Source organism: Caloenas nicobarica, chromosome 8, assembly GCF_036013445.1.
Source record: "Caloenas nicobarica isolate bCalNic1 chromosome 8, bCalNic1.hap1, whole genome shotgun sequence".
In the NCBI taxonomy this organism is placed as follows: domain Eukaryota; kingdom Metazoa; phylum Chordata; class Aves; order Columbiformes; family Columbidae; genus Caloenas; species Caloenas nicobarica.
In genome coordinates this window covers 3,614,234-3,630,373 of record NC_088252.1, presented here as the reverse complement: position 1 = coordinate 3,630,373, position 16,140 = coordinate 3,614,234, and positions in this window count along the sequence as shown.

Sequence of the window (16,140 nt, the reverse complement as noted above, 5' to 3'; positions counted from 1 at the left end):
CTCACACACTAGATTAATTTAATTTCATTTTAGCAGTGGCAGTAACGCAGCAAAAATTCATTCTGACATATGTTCCACATCGAGCTGTGAGGAGTTCGGTTATAATACCGCAGGCCCAATTCACTGCTCAGACATTAGCAGGTACTCAAGACAAATAATGCATCTTAGTGACCAAGAAGGGATGAGGGAGAGGGAATGGGAAGCAGTCCATGCTCTATGGCCCTTGTGGCAACCACCTCACCCAGGCTGGTTGTCGAAGCCAGAGCTGTACCCTCTTCTACACTAACTGGAGAGCGACTGGCCCCAGGATCCCTCTGTGGAAGGGCAGGACCGTCTTTTTGAGCTATTTCTGAATATAGGAGCCCAAAAAAACAGCTGTGCCTGGAAGCCTGACTTTGAGAAGCCCAAAAGTAGACAAGATGGATCCATCTCCTATGTAAAGGTCAACCAAACCGTGCAGTGATTTCTCTGGGGGTCTGGCACGGGACGTGCTCTATACCGACACGACACTGACTCCCTTCGTAGCATTTGCGCTGTGAGTCAGGGGATATTTAGACTGATAATTTACACAGTGAGATCCAACAATAACCCTTTCCACAAAATACCAGCACTGAGAGAGAGGATGGGATGAGGCAGGCAGATCACGGCATCCATTGCGTTGTGCTGCTCTTCATTTACACAGTGTTTCACCCACCTCCCCTGGGTCCGAATTAACGCCTGAGTCTACAGTCCCTGGTTATGCTCCATTTCTTTAGAGATGCGTCTACAACTGAGAGCAAAAATGAAAACTGCTGCTTTGGATGAAATGCTGGAAACACATCCCGGACCCCCTGATGCACCACAAAGCTGCTTCATGCTCAACAAACAACATTCCTCTGCTCTGGGCCACCACAACCTGGAAGTGTCATCAAAAACCTGCAACTCATGGAGCATATGGGGACCACACTGACTTGATGACTTGTACAAGGGTTACTGCAAGCACAAGAGGACTTGGGTCAGAGGAAATAAGGTTCAATGATCATATCAATTTGGTCACAATGCTTCCAGACATTTCCTTGTGACACAAAAGACTCTTTTGAAAGTCCACTTCCTAGCGGACCGTACACCTTTCCTTGAGTGTCTGACCTCACGGTATCACCTAGAGCTCATTGACCCCACTCTTGAGGAAATTATTTCAACTGTAACAGTCTTACTGATGTTCTGGAATTAAAATTAACGAAATGACAGCAGCTAACTGCTGGGGCTTCTGCCTATTTCTCTGTAACAAGGCACTTCTGCTTATCAGATGAGGCTATTTTGGAAACCTTTAAAAAGAAACTCTGTCCTTTTCAGTTCCATTTTGCCCAGTCTCTGCTTCTAGTGCATGCTCTGAAAGCTTTTATTCCTTGTCAGTTTAATCAGATCCACTGGGAACTAAAAAGGAGGATTAAAGTGAGGTGAGGTGCTGAGGGTTCAGCTCCTCACAGGACCTGGGAGAAGTCTTCTACGGCCTGATCTTCTAGACATGGGATGAATGTAAATCCCAGGAGCTCCTCTTCTTTCAGTGTAACCTCTGAAATGTTCTTTCTCTCCAGACTGAGCTCTGAGCTGTGGAGAGGGGAGGTTGTGGAGGATCAGCAAAAGATCTCTCACCTCCATCTCCAGCCACTTGCGCCTGGCTAATGGTGTAGAGCCTGTAGAGGAACAGATGTGCTAGAAGGAGACAGAGCCTAAAAATAAAGATAATGAAAGCAGTATGTCTGCTGGCTGATAATGAAAGAGTGCGCAGCACTGCTCTCTCGCCTGCAAGGCGATGTAGATCCAGCGGATGTGAGACATGCTTGGAGGTCTTCCCAGTGGGATCCACCCAAACAGCGGCAGGAACCTGCGCTGCCCCCACAACGTTCACACAAAGCCCCGTTCTCCCTCCAGACCCGCTCCATCACCAAAAGCAGCCTGAAGCCAAACTGGTCAGATGGGATGGATTCAAATGCCAGATGTCCACAAGAGGCTTCCAGCTTCACCACACAACTGCTGCCCACATGGGCCATTGCTTGGCCAAGAGCAACATCTGGATGACGTTGATTCAAGCGAAAGTTTGTTGGCAGAGAGAAATCCTCCAAAGAGCCTACAGTCACATTTGAGCTCTTCAACCACAGCCATGAGGCACCACGACCAGCCTCTTGGTTTTTACGCCGACTCCCTACAGAAAAGACAATTAGGACAAGGTCTTACCCCTTATTTTGAAGGTTCTCCACTGACTTGGGCTATCTAGGACACACACAGCCTTGCTTTCTGGCACCACAAAAGGCTCTGTGGGGAGATTAAAACCTGCCTGTGCCACGAAACAGAACCCAGGAAAGAACCTCTCCAGCAAGGCCAGCTCCAGGCCTGAGGAACATCTCCTCAGCGTGTTTTTTCTAATATGAACACAAACCTGTGTAGACACTGCCTATATACAAATAAATGGAAAACGAACCAACAATCTTCCCCAAACCAACTCTCCCGCATTCTCTTCTCCTGGGGAACTGGATGTGAAAACAAACCACACAAAGCCAACACTAGTTGAGTTGCTCAAGGCATGACCAGAAGGTGTTTAGATAGCCCGGTGCTGGGAGCACACCGAGGCAACTGGATAATGAAACGTACTAGTAAAATAATGAATTCTGCCAGCATTCGAAATCCACCAGATAAATCACTCGCTGGAAGCTCCTGGAAAAATGAAGCACGAGTTGGTTGTTACGTGCCCAGCTCCAGCTAGAAGGTCAATATGCAGCTGCATGGTCTCTCCTTCCTTCAGTCTCACAGAAAGAGCAAAAGCTTAGCCGGGAAGAGTAGGAGGACAACAAAGGAAAGAAAAGGAGTGTGTGACAAATACCATTTCTTCCTTTCTTTCCACGCTGCTCACCATCCCTCCAGGCTTCCACTCATGAAGGTGGGAAGAGCATGTTGCCAACCACCTCCAAAGAACCGTCTTGGAGCACAGGCCCATCAGACATGCGTCCTGAGGATGCCCAAAAGAGCGAGGAGGGATCCCTGTGCCCATCGCTTTCCCCTTCCACCACCTCTCCTGCCAAGGGGTGATCCAACCCCGCGGCACAACACTCTTTGCCGAAAGCAAAGCTGCCAGAGAGTCTTGACTATTAAGGTCGCGTAACACTCCTCCGTTTGTCCACTGCTTGCCAAACTGTAATGACTCATGAAAAAATAGCCTGTGCCTGCTGCTGGCTTTGGGCTCGGATTTGTTGCTGATACCATTAACAAAAGCGGTGACACCGCATTTTCAAGGGATGCCAGGAAAACATTGGCTGTTTTGGAAGAACAGGAGGCTTTTGTGCTCTGTACTTGAAAATCAACAGAAATTCAGTTCTCTGTGATGAAATCTGCTGTTATCAACAAATCCAATCCAGAATGGATTAAAATACATGCATTTTTTTCTTATTGCTGCTTTCACACAGTGGCGTTTGTGAGAGGCACCTCCATCTTTGGTCCTCCCACAACGATGAACGTGTGTATGAACCGTGTAGACGTCTGCAGCCCTAGAGACCATGGTACCCCTACGAGAAAGAACCCCATTAACTCCTGTGAAAGGGAAAAGTATTGGGAGCCAGTCAGCAGATCCTGGGCTTAGCTCAAATCCCCAAAATGTATATGAAAAAATAAATGAAAGGCTAAATTTCGCTCCTAGGGATGCGTAGGAACAGGCTACAACTCTACTGTGACACACCAAATGGATAGGACATTGTTTCTCTTTCTCTCCTCCCTTCTTCACCTCTCCCAAACTACTCACCCTTCCCAGGAATGTGGATTGGAGGAGATCAGCCTGGTTCTCAAGAAAGGCCCTGCCTGCCCACAGCACTGCAAGTTCCACGAGACCACAGACCATCTACACCACTTCTGCACCATCTGCCGCAGAGAAGTATTTGTCAGGACCCTACAGCAAACCTGATCGCCAGAATGACAAAGCCACCACACGGAGAGGGTGCAGGGAAGGTCATGGCTACTGCAGATGTCTTGAGGTCCTCTCAATCTAGCAAATATATTAAAAACAAGAAAGCGAAGTTCTCAAAGTGGTCATTGGCAAAAAAGCCTTAATCATCTCTCCTACGCTTTCCAGACTGCTGTGCAATGTGTTAACTGACCATGCTGCTTCTTCCAGCCTGCTTTTCCCCACAAAAACAAACTCTGATGTCAAAGACCATCAAAAAAAGATCAAAACCTCCCCATTCAAGTCCCAGAACAGCCACTTTTGACCAGCACCCTCTCCACCACCCCCGAGGACAGGTGTTAGGTCCCGGTCAGAGCCAACAGCACCGGTGGATCTGATAAAGTTACATTCTTAATAGACCAATATTATCCGGTCCCTTCTCCAGCTCCCAGAAACCTTCTTCATGCCTCGCTGACTCGTATCAGAGAGCGAGAGCTTCACCAAGAACAGCTGCACTAAGTTTGATGGAGCTGGTTTGGCAAATGTCCTTTGCCTGCTAACAATGTGTGTCCCCCGCCGGCGAATGCAGCACGCTCCATTTCAGCCCTTTTCCATCCCCATCGCTAATGAAGCTGACGGAAAGCAAGGAGTAATTGTGTTTGCAGGTGACAGGGTTGGAAGTGCATTGCTGGGAAACACGTACTTGGCAAGAAGTCCCGGTTCGGAGGTGGAGGGAGGGCAGCCAATTGTGAAATCCCTGGCAAAAATGCAAAGCGATGTTGCTCTGCTCAGCCCAGCTGCTGCAGAAAATACAGGAAGAGTGTGCTTACAGGAAAGCAGCATCAGAAAGATGAGAACCTGCCTTGGGGGCATGGCAAACCCTCCTGCCATGGCTTTGTTGCCATCACGTCCCCAGATCTGCTCGCGGCTGCTGGAGCCGCACTGCAAAAGATGCTTATTTTGTGCTGGTGTAAAATAGCGGTGACCACAGCATGTCTAGAGATTTGGGGAATGTTCTCTGGTAGGAAGGTGGATGAGTGGTGGTCCCCGAGAAAGACTAATTCTGGGAGAAACATGTGGATCCAAGCTCTGGACTCCAACCCATAAAGTGGAGATGTCTGCTGGTGTAACAATAAAAAAAACCTCCCAAATTCTGCTCTGGGGTACTGCAATGCTGCAAAAGTGTCACCTCTATCGTGGGGTCAAGCTGGGAGCTTGGTCCCCAGTTTTTAGGTCAAGAATTCATTACTGAAAGGATATGCCAGGGGAGGTTCAGATTGGATATTAAGAAGAATTTCTTCCCGGATAGGGCTGTGGGGCATTGGAACAGGCTGCCCAGGGCAGTGGTGGAGTCACCATCCCTGGAAGGGTTGGACAGACGGAGATGAGGTTCTCAGGGACATGGGGTAGTGCCAGGGCTGGAGTAACGGTTGGACTCGATGATCTCAAGGGGCTTTTCCAACCAAAGTGATCCTATAATTCTATGACTCTATGAATACGTGCCATAGGAGATACACAGACAGCCAAGAGGGATCTTTCCGAACTAGAACTGGGGACTAGAGGTAGAAGGTGCCCACAAATGTTGAAGGACACAGAGGAAAACACGCTTCCATACAAAAAACCTCTGGATGAAATTCCTCCAGGGCCCAGACCACAGCAGAGCGGACACTGCAGACACCACAGGCTGGGCTGGGCTTCCATTGGGGATTTTCTCTTGAATTTACCGACTTCTAGCAGGGCACGACCGTGATGGCATTGCCTGGAGTCAGGGTGCCATTTGGGGCACAGATTCCCATACGGGACATGTAAAGATCAGCCCCTTGCATTGTCAAACACCATGGGTGAAGAAGAGAGGGGCACGTACCATTCCTTCACTTAATATCTCACTTAATATGCTCTAAAAGTCTTTCCTGGTCATGGAGATATAGGGTGGTTGTGGATTGCCAAGTGCTATACATCTTTATTTTCTTAGCTGTTTCTCCCTGTTAATTCCTGGTATTTCATCCATGAACAGGCAGTGGGAACCGAGGCTACATTATTTCTGCTGGGAACTCTTTCTTCCTTCCCCGCATGCCAGTTATTTATCTGTATCAAGCCCTAAGTTTGGCTGGAGTAAGGGCAGGGATGTTGCAACCTCTTCAAGGCAGGGATATTGTCCTGCGCTCGCTCTCAAGTGCCACGCACATCTATGCTACTGTAGAAATAATAAATAATAATAGTAAGTCATCAAAGAAGTGCACCTCAGGGAGGAGTCAAATCACAGACTGCAGCGAGGAGCGTTCACTTTGGGCATAACTATTACACACGAGCTGGTTATTGCAGAACAATTTCCTTCAAGGGTCTATAGCCTGAACTCTATTAAAATGGATGTTCGGATGGTGACTTATGAATTTAGAAACCAAGAGCTGCGTTCTGCTTCCAGCTAAAGAGGATGGAAATCTGGGGTCACTCCGCTGGCCTCGTTCACACAAGACGATGTGATTGAAACAGCCAGAGCTGCAAAAAACCAGACTGCCAGAAGCACAAAGGGCTCCTCATCTACTTGCCAGACACCATTTTGCCCTGAATCCTGCCCAAATCAGCAGAGATTTGCAAGGATATGAAGGATGGGTAGGCATCGAGTGAAAGAATAAATTTGATTAGTGGGGCAGAGAGAATAAAATGCAGTGGCACAAGGTCCACTTGCCTCATACCAGATCCATAAATGAGAAAAAGTGAAACAGCCACTTTCTGTCCTATTTAGTTTTTACTTAATATTGCAAGAGCGTAAATTAATGAGATTCCAGTAAGCAGACATCCCGAGGAAGAGGCACTCATTTGATCACGAGGCCCGACTGCTAAACCTGACCTTAGAGAAACGAGGAATATTTTATTAATTGAGGTCTTCCGAATTAAAAAAAAAAAGCCTAACTTTCCAGCAAAGGAGACCTTTGAGCCTTCCATCTGCTTTTGTGAGCCTGCTGGGTGAGGTGCTGCAATTAAAAGCACTTGGAGAAGACGAACAGTGTTTTAAACAGCTGTGGGGAGCTTGGGAGGGTGGAGTGAGAAGGTAAAAAAAGAAATGGGGGAGAAAAACGAATGGCTGCTTCCACCCACAAATTTAATGCGCACACCTCTAGAACGTGATCTCCATGGGGAGCCTCCCGAGGGAGATGCTTTTAGCAGCGCTGAAAATGAGGTGTTGCAGGTAACGAGCCAGCTGTTGTAGGACAGAGAGAACCCAGCACATTGTCCAGAGGCTATGAAGTGCTAATTGTAATTGTTCTGATGAGCAATGGTGTTAACGCGGCCATTCTCCCCTTCTTCCCTTTTCTTGCTCCCCCGGTTAGCAGAGCTGGCACCTCCAAAGGCATTTGGGCCTCTACGGCCCATCATTTCAGAGGAGTTTTGGGGAGATGACAGCTGCCCAAAGCCCACTAGAAACCCAAGTCAGTCCAACAACCTTAAGCTCTGCTTTATAGATCTCTTGCGAAAGACCAGAGCCCTCAAGTTGCGCCAGGGGAGGTTTAGATTGGATATTAGGAAAAAATTCTTCAGAGAAAGGGCTGTGGGGCATTGGAACAGGCTGCCCGGGGCAGTGGTGGAGTCACCATCCCTGGAGGGGTTTAAAAGGCACATAAACAAGGTTCTCAGGGACATGGGGTAGTGCTAGAGTGAGGTTATGGTTGGACTTGATGATCTTGAGTGTCTCTTCCAACCAAAATGATTCTATGATTCTATAAGGCTTGATCTCTAAATCTCAAGGCACCTTGCAGGACTGAAGGCCCAGCTTGGTGTATTGAGAAGACCCCACCTGAGCATCCTAAAGGTCCCTTTACAACAATAAAATTATATTTAATGTTTGTACAAGACGAGGAAGGAGCAGAACACAACCTCCCACTATCCATACTGCTGGCGACGGACTTAAAATTGAGAATCGGGGCAAATGAAGATGCGGGAGGTGAGTGGTCGTGGGGTCTACACAACCTTCAGGACCTGCTTCCCCTCAGGCTTCAGGGCTCATTCCTCTCGGCAGAACGACGTCAGAAAAGCAAGCGCGTGGGAGGAGGCTGGTGCTTTCAGCAAAGGCAAATTAACAAAAGAAGCTTTTCAAGATCAATAATAAAAGGAGAGGGGAAAACAAGTCAGCAAAGGCCTGTTCTGGAGCCCAAGGAAGGAATGTAAAACCTCCCGCCGGCTGTGAGCTGCTTCTCACAAATTGCATCTGGAAACTTAAACGTTACCAACAAACCCATTGTAAGGAAACACAGGCACGTCGCGGCGACGTTTATTGGCACAGATAATCCATACCTCTTTCAGAAAAAAAAACCAATTTATAATCCTCTTCTCTTCCTTTTCTTATTAGCAGCGTGCAGACTGCCATTTTATAATCCCAAAGCATTAATGGTGCTGGCGGGGCCCCGCAGACGCGGCGCCGGAGCCCTGCGATAAGTGGATTCCCCCTCCTCTCCTCTCAGATGCGTTAAAATAAGGGGGAAAAATTAAAAAAAAAAAAAAAAAAAAGAGAAAGAAAAAAGGAGGTGAAGGGGAAAGGAAAAACACAGCGCAACAAGCAAATGAAAAACATTTCATTCTTCTCAGCAGCTGGAAGCAAGGCAGATAAGTGAGCGCTGGCTCCCCTCCAGCGTCGGATTTTCCCTGAACGTGTGGGATTGGAAGCAGTTTTCCAGCCTAACCTTATGCCACGGCAAAAAACTGTGAGGTGGAACGATCCGTTTTGAAGGTGATTAATGGCAGCGTGCTCCTGGGGGGAATTCAGCTGTGTCACGGGCTGTCAGGGGCAATGGAGGGAACAGTATTTACCTTCCAACAAATCTGAGATGATTTACCTGCCTTTGCTCTGTTGTTGTTGCTCATACTTGGGTGTCTGGACAGTGACAAGAATCCCGGCCAAATGCACGGGAGAAAAGCTCACAAAACTTTCTGTGGCTCTGTGGGCTTGGGGTTTGCTTAAAAGCAGCTGGGGAGATCGGCAGAAGATTCCTGCCCCCCAAAATTACGATTTGCAGCAAGAGGAGAGGAGGTTGGTGATGATGCTGGGACTTTCTGGAGCTCGGCACTGGGACGTACTGGTGTGACTGGGGCTGGCTGAGACTGCAGAAGGGACGTGTGGCTGGGAGGGTAGTGAGGTTATGGAAATGGAGCCAACTTTTTGATCACACCCTGTGAAGTTTAAAAGAGTTGGAGTTCTCGCTCAGGGCTGTCTCAGCCCTGCCTTGGTGAGGAGGTAGCAAACAAAGAGGAAAACGAAGAAAAAAAATCACGTTTCAAGACTGAACAATATGATGTCTTAGGTGAAAGACGGCCCCCCAAATCCGCATTTCTCTTTCCTCTTTCCAACCATTTCCTTTCTTTGCCACCTCTCCTAATATAACCTTTCCACAGAACTGCTCCCGCAGGAGTCACACCAAGGTCCATACGCCAGCACTGAGGGTCAGTGTGACCCCCACATGTCCCCACTCCACCTGGGTCCATCTCTGAGAGGGGCACCTGCCTGCCCAAGTGCCAAGGACAAGGTTTTCTGTGCCAGGAGCATTTCTTGCTGTACGGCCACAGCGTTTAACTCCCGCGGGGCCCATGAAGCCCAACAGGGCGCAACGCCCAAAGTTCATGGAAGCCTCGTGGCAAAACAACCTATTACCCTCCAGCCAAAAGGAATCGCACCCAAATATCCCCGTATTACCCCGACAAAGACCCTGAGGTTAAGGGTTAAGCCTGGCTTTGCTCTGGGTGCCAAGGGCAAGTCCTGGAGACAAATCCAAAGCTGGGAACGTGAAACACACTGCTGCAGAAGGGAGGTTATGAAAAAGCAAAGCACTTTTCTCCACAAATCTTACAAAGCCCAGCCTCTAGCTCGGTTTTTCCCCCACCCCATGCCTTGTTTTTCCATGGGTTCCCCTCCACCCAGCAGCCTCGCTGTCCGCTGTGATTATTCCTGGCCCTTTCACAGCGGTTTGGAGCATTATTTCTCGTATCACTTTGCTGGGATTTTGCAATTAGAAACAATCTGGCCCCGTAATGGCCACTATCATCGCCGGGGGGGGGTGTGCAAACAGCTTTTTCAGTCTCCCTCGGCTCCGCGTTGCTCTGTGGCAGATTTTAGCACCGAGCCCGGAGAGAAGCAAGCACAGATGCTTTCCCCTTGCTCAGCCTGCTGAAGGTCAGGGAACAGTGTGGAGCAGCCCAAAGGCTGGAGGGAAAATCAAAGGAGAATGATTGCCGCTGGTGGGAGAGGTGAAAAGCAGGGTCATTTTGCCAATATGTGTGGGAAGGGCAGGGGATTGATTTAAAGGAGGAAAAAGATGGAGGGAGACAAGGAAGATCTTTTTGTTCCTTTTCACTAAGCTCTGTGACTGACAAAGCCAGGCTGCAAAAATGCCGAGGATATCAACCCACAGCAGTTGGTTTTCTCACTCAGACCTTCTTTAATGTGTATTACAAGCTGCCCGATCGTGCGAGAAAACCTCAGATCTTCCCCTTCACTTACTGCTCTTTCTGGGCAGAGGAAATACAGAAACAGCGCTATTAGCGACAGCTTTTAAAGCGCCTTTGGATGGAGAGGATGAAACAATGCGCTGTCTGCCCCAGGAGCTCCCTGGATGCTCTGCCACGAGCCAACGTAGAGACTGGTTCCTACTGAAACCAGATTTAAGGAAAGCGCTGGAGAAAGACCAAGAAGGTCTCGAGGGCTGGCAGGACACACAGTACCCAGAGGAAGAGACTAAGTGCTGCAGGAACAACACCGCGGGGATAACTATGGGAGAACGTTTGTTGGAAGGAAAGCAGCTGCTTGGACTTATCTGTACTGGGGTGTTTCTGTAAATGTCTACGCAAGCAAATGTTCTTGGCAAACAGGAGGATCTCCACGAACAGAGATAGCCTCCTGAGCCTGCAGCCTCGTAAAGTTGTACTTAACTTTAAGCATGTGCTTAAACCCCAGCCGGCTTCGGCACATGCTTTGAATTAACCCTGTGGTTAAGCACCGAGCTGAAGGAAAATCCATCCCCATCCCCTGCATTGGGGGATAAGAGCCCCGAGGTCCATCTGAGACCCTTCATTTGGCCCCCAAACCCCTGGATACAGCCGGAGGAGACTTTGGGCTGGTGTGCGGGACAGCTGTGGAAGCCATCACCGAAGATCCATTCCAAAGCAGTAAGTGGCTTCTTGGACCAGGGGGTGTTGTGGATACCTCAGGCCAAGCAGGGATTTTTTTAACTTCTTGGCTTTGGCCTGAAAATGTAGATTTGACACAGAAACTCTTGATTTCCATGTGAAGGTTCTTCCCAAAGCCCACATGATGAAGATGAGGGAGAGGCAGGTCGAGGAATGCTGGAGGGATGATGTGAAAGCCAGATTCCAGTGCTGAAGCCCTGCCTGAAGCTTCTCTCAGCCTCGTCTACTGGGGCTCCTCTGCCTTCTCCACACAGTTAAATGAGGTGGGGAGAGAGGATAAAGAAAGCTCCTGACCCTAGAGATGGGATATAAAGCACTGATGTGGCCTCCTTCACACACAAGCCCCGGTTCCAAGCTAAACACATCAACTGGAGCCTCCTCGTGACTCCTCTAGGCAGGGGGTTTCCCCGAGCTGCTTTTCCACCTCGTGTTTTATGTGAAAGCTTTTTGCAAGACCTGATAATCCAATACAGAGGAAATGCCAAAGCCATGAGATAATTTGCAACCCCCAAATGCTGTTCTTCACCCAGAGAGATGCTCAGGAGATGCTGAGCTGTGCCATGGGCCGCCCTCAGCTGCTTCTGCACCACCCTTAAGCTCCAACAAGCAGCTCTGTGCCCCCGAGCACCCACCTCAGGATCCCGCGCAAAGTGTCTCTAATCCAGTCCCAAATTAATTCAGTAGCTCACAGGATGAAACGAAACCTCTCGGTCCAGCCTGGGCCCTGCGCAGCCCGCCTTGCCATGCCCCCCGGCTTTTCACTCTCCATCGTTTCCCCATCTCCTATTTGCACATTTTCCTCCCCTCCCAACCAAAGGAAGAGGCGCAGCTCGGGAAGGAAAGCTGCTATCCAGGGGACCGAGGGGTGTCACTCATTTCTAATTCCAGGGGAGGTGACTTTTCAGAGGGAGGAGGAAGCACAGAGCAGAATGAGAAATGGACGGCGGCAGCTCCATCCCTCCTCCCGTTGGCATGGCAACGCGGTGAGGTGGGTACCGGCCCAGGTTGCCTCCCCAACCGGGGTGCAGCGGGGCTGCCCCTCAGAAACGCAGCCCTTTCATTCCCTGAGCTCTTTAATATTCCCCATGGCTGCGTCTGGAGCAGGTTATTGTCTAAGGTGTCAGGTAGAAATCCTTTCCTTCCCCCCTCTCTCTTTCCACTGGCGGCTCAGCAATCTGTAGATAAAGTTAATATAATGCAGAACCCGCCACAGGGAGGGAGGCTGTCGTAAGCCATTACCATTGACTTTGCCAACGTGATAATATTGTCCTTCATCAGCACGAGGATTAGGAGTGGGGCTGGGGATTAACGCCTTGGCTTTTCAAGGTCAACCATGGAGTTTAGTGGGATGGGGGAGAGAATTCATCAGGTGCCTATCCCGGCACATCCATCTCAGGATGGTATTCCATAGATCTGAGATCCCTTCATCTCGGCAAGACGCAAAACTCCGGTGCTCAGCCTGGCAGCTCATCCCAATTTTTGGGAGCACTCGGGGGGACAAACACAAGGGGCTGGGAAATGGGAAACGTGTTTTTGAAGAGGAAAGGAAAATAGCCGGCCAAACAAAATTTCCCTCTTATGGTTTCAGGCAGCTCACTGAAACTGAGCGAAACTCTTGAGGGGTTATTTGTGGTTATGTTTTCCAGTTTGTCTGAAAAAATAGCTTGGTTTTCAAAACACAAACATATGAAGTGGCAGGAAGTTTTCGCTTTCTAATTGTTTGTTTAACAGCAAAACTACTGCTGCAGTGAAAACATTTACTCCAACTACTTCTGTTTGGTTGAAAAAGACAAAGTGCTTTCGAAAGTGAGAAGAAATGGTAAAAACAAGCCATGCAAGCAAGTGAATGAAGCCTTCCTGCTGAAGCTACAAAATAGCTCTGGGCACCAAGTTGCTGTTGCAAGAACCTCCCATTGCTCACAACCACATCACATAATCCTGTTCTGTCCTGTGTTCTGAACACTTATTCGTACATGAAGTCTGATCCACCGGAACAGGGATTTAAGCAGCGGACACTGGCACCCAACAAAGAAGCATGAATGAGCTATTAAAAAAAGTTTTGTGACATTTATGAAGTTAACACAGCCTGTGATGAGTGCGCACAGACTGCTCTCACGGCAGGTTGATAGTGGGCATGGTTCTTTTCCTAAAGTGTTAAAGGAAAATAATTTAACCTGATATATGACCAGTAATTCTATTTTACCATCACTGCACTGAAGGATAAATGGAGCCTTGTTCCCATTCCTGGAGGACAGAATTTAGACAGACACAAATAAACACATCTCTTCCTTACCCACCGTAATGTTATTAAGGGATAGAAGATGAAGTAAAGGACAAACGAACACTTAAAAACAGAACCTATCAACATTGTACCTGTTGCTAACGAAGCCTTGTCTCCCATCCTCTGCCCTGGAAGAGCTGAGCAAAACGGGGGTTGGAGTTGTGAGGATGCTCACCTTAAAATATGATTACACCTAGAAACTTTGACCCCTGTTTAAAGTGGTCTAAAGGATGTTTTTGCAGAATATAAGGCTGCATTTTTTTTGCCCAAATCTCACCCTAAATCTTTCCTGGCCTTTTTTTTTTTTAAACCATAAAGACTGTTGTATTTTTTTAAGACTGATTCCAAGACTTTTACTTGACTAAGAGGAGGGGCAGAAGAAAGAACATAAGCTAGATTTATTGGGTGTCGGGTGGGATTTATATTCAACTTGCCCTTTCTGCCTGCGGTACCCCCACAATTCCCATTGCAGGCATGCCTGCAAAGTCTGAAATGAATTTCTGGTACAACACCAGAGCACACACGACTCCCACCTCTGCCTTCCTCACGGGGGAGATGTGGATTGAAGCACCTTCCTTGGCCTGAGTTACGTCTTCTGCCTCCTCTGAGGATGCCCAAACACTGATGCTTTGTGGAGGAAGCTGATGGAGAAGAGAGCTAAGCCTTCTGGCTCGAGCTGGCCTACCAGACTGTGAAAAAAATCAAGATACTCAGAGGAGGGAGAAGAAAAGGTCTCGACACTGCGAGAGTGTCGCTGCTTACCTTGGGAGAGTTCACGAGAAAGTAGAGCCATGGCATAAACCAAAGCAACAATCCCTAGAGTAGGAATTACAGCCCGGGAACTCTCCCAGCACCAACTCGCAGACCATCCTTCACTTCGCTGCCTCTAATTTTACTACAAAATTGTTGCCTCTGAGGGTGGTGAGAGCCTGGCCCAGGTTGGCCAGAGAGGTGGTGGATGAACCATCCCTGGAGACATCCCAGGCCAGGCTGGACGGGGCTCTGAGCAACCTGAGCTGGTGCAGATGTCCCTGCCCATGGCAGGGGGGGCACTGGGGCAGCTGGGAACGTCCCTTCAACCCAAACCCTTCTGTGATTCTATGATCATGTCTACTTTTAGTCTGCTGTGCCCACCATTTCCTCCTTCTCTTTGAGAGGGCTCAGAAGGTTGGGTTGTGTCGCATCCCTTGCTGAGGGGGTTTCTCTTCAACCTATACTCAAGTCATCCCCACTTTTCATCTCGACTCCAGACCAATTCGTGATGCTTCAGCAAATATGAGAGACCTTATGCTGATGTGTCTTAACATGTCTTCAAAGAAAGTGTGTGCAAAGCGTATTGCAAGTGCAGAAATGACTGGGAGTCTGTTCTAAATCTTATTAGGGGGCTGTGAGTCCTAACTCGAAGATGGAAAAGTTGAAGTCATGACTGCAGTTTGTGTTGAAGGGCCCTTCCCAGCTCCCCCAGTGCCCCCCCTGCCATGAGCAGGGACATCTGCACCAGCTCAGGTTGCTCAGAGCCCCGTCCAGCCTGGCCTGGGATGTCTCCAGGGATGGTTCATCCACCACCTCCCTGGCCAACCTGGGCCAGGCTCTCACCACCCTCAGGACCAACAATTCCTTCCTCATGTCCAGCCTGAATCTCCCTCCTTTAGTTTAAAACCGTCACCCCTTGTCCTATCACAACCGGCCCTGCTAAAAAGTCATCCCCATCTTTCTTATCGGCCCCTTTTAAGTATGGAAAGGCCACAATAAGGTCACCCTGGATTCTTCTCTTCTGTAGGAGCCACCCAGCTGCCCACACCCACATCTCCCACTTCACCCAGCCAGTTTCCAAGAGTCCCCACCAAGCCAAGCTCTTGCTATCAGGGACAGCAAGAACAAAAGTCCCTCTCTGTACATTTGCTCAAATAAGTAAATATTTGCACGGCCACGGCTGGATTGAATCCCGGGCTGGGACTGGAAACCGTTGGTGAATATTTCATTTACACTGCTCGGCTGAGAGTAACCGCGACTCACCAGGCGCTGCAACACATCTCGGCAACACCGGCAAACGCTGAGAATTTACATCTTCTTTGACTCTTGGCTTACACGTGGAGAGAGTGTTGTTTTTACAGAATGACTTACGTGCGGCTGATGTATCTAACAGTAGTGCTAATAATGATCATGGTGACTTCATTTTACATAACTCTATCCACTCAAATATTCCTGTGCACTTAACAGATCTTTTTCTATACAGGAATTGCTTCCACTACTACATAGATAACTATTAGAGATATTAAAGATAAGCGTACAGATAAAGGAAAGGCACAATTTTCAGGCAGAAACATAGAATTTTTCAACACTGACAGCTGGTTAGGCCATTTTTCCTGGGGCGGGGGGAAAAACAGCTGAAACAGCTTTTTTGATGTCCACTTTCCCTCTCCTCCAGGGAAACAACCCATTTACTCTCGGTTTTACAGAAATGGAAATGACCACACTATGTTCCTTATGTCCATCCAAAGCTCTTCTGAACCTAATTTTAGTTATCCTGTTGCTTGGGGAGCATTGCCTTTTTAATCTCCAATATCTTTGGGAATATCTGTCATTCCAGAGAGGTATTAGATCCTTATAGAAATGGGTGATACCTCCTTAGCGCTGATTGCTGAGAAACTTTAAAAAAACAATAAAGCTTTTTCATAAACCAAGCATTTTCTAAATGTTGACTGCTCCAACAGCCCTTTGGAAGGGAACTGAAGATGTGAAGCTCATTGACCACAGGAGATCCCACCTTTCTGGTGTC